Below are 3,369 nucleotides of genomic sequence, written 5' to 3'. Positions count from 1 at the left end.
ACAACACAACGAGCCCGAAAACAACAGGGGTGGGGGAAGCATGGGAGGGGGACTTAAAATGTTTGTATTTAAAGGGTGCTTGCAAGGTCTTCGGCACAATATGTGCTGCTCTCCTTAAAGGGGCACCGAGTGCCAATAACCATTAGTCATCCAGTAGGGACTTTTCATTACAGATCTATCTTTAGGGGGAGTTCCCCGAAGTCTCCGACGGGAACAGAGCTGCGGATTTCAAACCCGGTCCGGTCCCAGTCGCACGGTGCCTGGGGACCTGCTGCGGTAGAAGGCAGAGATACTTACCAGAGTTTGGGGAGCGCGCGGACAGCCCAAAGGTCCCTGCAGTGCTCCTTTCCTCTGCGGAACACTATCTTGCATCCGAGGCGGTTCCCAGTCTATATTTGATGTTAACATTTATGCTATCTCAAACACGAGGCTCTCCCATAGACATTTTTTCCAGGGTTTTCAAGCAAATTTCTCGGTGCCACAATGTTATGATGGAAGGATGCTGAAATGACAGGCCTCGTAGACGCTTGTCTTAATCATCGGCTTCTTAATTTAGTTTTAGTGCTGTGGTTTTGTGTGTGCGCGTGTGTGTCTGCGCGTGTGTGCGCGCAAGAGAAGCCTCTGACAACCTGCAGCTTCCTAATGACTGACGAGGCAGGGCTGCTGCAGCAAAGTAACACTTCCCTGGTGTGAAGACCTCTCACTGGGAAGTTTAGTTCACTACTGTTCTCGCAATCCTAATCGTATAACCTGTAACCAAAACCCATGGAAGAAGGATCCAGCACGCTAAACAGACTAACTTCTAATCACCAAACGTTAGCACCGCTACCAGCTGTTGAGGATTAAGTGGAAGTTGGCTAGAGACGGACACCTAAGCTTAAATCCTGAAATGCGGACGGAAGGGTGGACCACTGAATACTTCTTCCTCGCCCTCTTTGCCTCCATTCACCCATCCATCCATCCATCCATCCATCCATCCATCCACCTCCAGTCCCATTCACTGCTCTTTAAAATGTTTGACTACCTCTTTCTCTTTGTTAGCGCCCGGCCCCGTCCCCACTCGCCATGCCTGAGCAGCGGGGTATCGGTGTCTGCTGAGCAGCCCTTACCTTAATTGCCCAGGTAACCCCGAACAAACAAGGCGAGCTTAGAGTCAAGGGGGAATAGAATTATAGATGCATACATCCAGGCGTTTACTGTCCCGAATGTGATATTACTGGTTGTTAAATCGAAGTGTCCCGACTCGTTTCATGGAAGCATGATGCCATCGAAGCGTGGTTATTAAATACCCTTTCTTCATGGCTGAAAAACCCCTCATTCATTTCTTAAGCTGTCAGTACATTTTAGCAGCTTAACCCCTTGAAAGAGCCCGAGAGTACAGAGCCGCTATACCCGTGTGAAGGGGGACTGAAGGACGGGGGGTGGCGGGGGTTCTCTCTATCTATTGAGTTTACAGTGAAGCCGGTCTGTTTTGCCTTCGGCCTTTAATTTAAATAAATAAGTAAAATAAAATAAAATCAGAGGGGAGGAAAGCATGCGGTTGAAATACTATCCCTGCGAGTTAGACCCAAGAACTGCAGGGAGATCACTGCTGAAGGGCGCTTCAGCCAGAGCCTTTCAGCTCAGTTATTCAGCCCCATCCCGACGGCGAGGCTGGACCCTCCCAGCCCATCCCCACCGCTCAGCGCCGCGGGCCCGCTCCGCACCGAGCTCAGGTGAGGGAGCACTCACACTCCGCCGAGTCCCTTCTCCACACCCACCCGTGCTTCGCGGGGTTGAGGCCGTGCGCTGCCGTTCCACAGCTCAAGCTTCTTCTCCAGACACCCCACAATAACTTCCCCTGGTGGAAAACGCTGTGAGGGACCCTCTCACAAGAGTTTGGCCAGAGCTGAGGGGTCAAACCGGCCGCCCAGGCAGGGCTGCGGCGCACAAAGCTGCCCCTGAAGTGCCCGGGAGTGGTGGCCAGGCCAGAGCTCAGGGGACAAGTGGCTTTGGAGCAAGACTCCCGCATCTCCAAAGTAAATCTCTCCAGTTGTATAAACGGGAGAATTTTCTGCGGAGGAACAAAAGCAAAACAGAAGGACTCGAAAGTTGAAGTCCAGCAGAAATAATAATTGATGTGGCTTCTCTTACATACCCTTTTCTGTCCTGTAAACACTGAATTAATCTTCATGGGCTTAGAAAGATACGTACTACATATTGGACGCAACATTTCCTTTTTTGGTAGAAGTGTAAATTCACGGCATTAAAAAAAATTATAATATAAATCCTAAGTTTGTGCACAGAGCTTTATTCTGCAGCCATGACAAATGACTGAATGTTAAATCTACATCACCAAACGTTTTAAAAGCCTGCTCCTTTCGGTGTTTGCCCTTTGCTCAGAAACCCAAAAAGATGAAACGCTTATTTTCTTCCCTGCTACATTGTCATCCCTGATCACAACGCAAAGTAAACTCAGCTTTGACCTAAGAAACACCTCAACGCATTAAAATTTCAACAGGCAATGTCAGTGTTACATTAAACGAGAACTCCTCCAGTTCGCTGCAGAGCTGGGATTTGAATAAAACGTTCAATGTTAACAAACAATACACACGTTTGGCACTTTGTGTATTAAATGGATCAAAGAGATTTGATAAGGCACAATACACCATTTGTACAGACCTGATTGAGTTAATATAATATCAGCAAATTTTACAGCGAAATGAATCTGTTTCTTTTCTTTGTGTTTAAAACCAGCACAGATTACAAATTTTAATGATCTGAAAATGTTTGGTATACAAAATCATGCTTATTTCAGTATTAGCAAAAACACAAGAAATTTTTCAACACAAACACCCAGCTGTGTCTATTTTAAAAGCAGTTCAATGACAGCTTGCACTTATGAGCATGCAATCAGCTAATTTCGCTTTTTTTTTCTTCTGTGTTAATCAACACTTTCCTTCCTGCATATCAGAGTACAAATAGTATAGTTACTCCACATCAGTAAATGTTTACGTAACCTGTCCTTTCTCAAGAATCCGGTTACACCGAATCATTACATGCTAGACCGAGTAGGAAAACGCACTGGGCCCAGCCACCCTAATGGGATCCTAGTGCACCGTAATGACACATATTAGTTAATGATCATCATAATCATAATAATATGCAGGAATCTTACCTTTCCTCTTACCCCTTGCCATGGTAGAGTCAAGTCATATCCTCCTCATTGCACTCTTCGAGAATTCCCATACATTGACTTCAGTGTTTAGCAATGAAATAATTACAAATTGACATGATTTTTTTTTTCAAACCGCGTTTCTAAAAAAAAAAAAAAAAAAGGAAAAAAAAAAGGGGGGTGGATCATGGGCTTTTTTCTTTTTTTTATTTTTT

At 45.6% G+C, this 3,369-nt stretch overlaps 1 long non-coding RNA gene across 1 annotated transcript in view; it reads right to left on the bottom strand.

The window, feature by feature from the left end:
- LOC106888062 overlaps nucleotides 1-3,369 on the bottom strand; it is a 9,650-nt gene that overhangs the window by 5,519 nt on the left and 762 nt on the right. Inside the window, exon 2 of the long non-coding RNA XR_001412029.1 lies at nucleotides 3,158-3,297. This is a non-coding gene — a long non-coding RNA (uncharacterized LOC106888062). The remainder of the gene's footprint in view (nucleotides 1-3,157; nucleotides 3,298-3,369) is intronic.

This window comes from Calidris pugnax, unplaced genomic scaffold, assembly GCF_001431845.1.
Source record: "Calidris pugnax isolate Ruff unplaced genomic scaffold, ASM143184v1 scaffold56, whole genome shotgun sequence".
Classification (NCBI taxonomy): Eukaryota; Metazoa; Chordata; class Aves; order Charadriiformes; family Scolopacidae; genus Calidris; species Calidris pugnax.
This window is presented reverse-complemented; position numbering and strand designations above follow the sequence as displayed.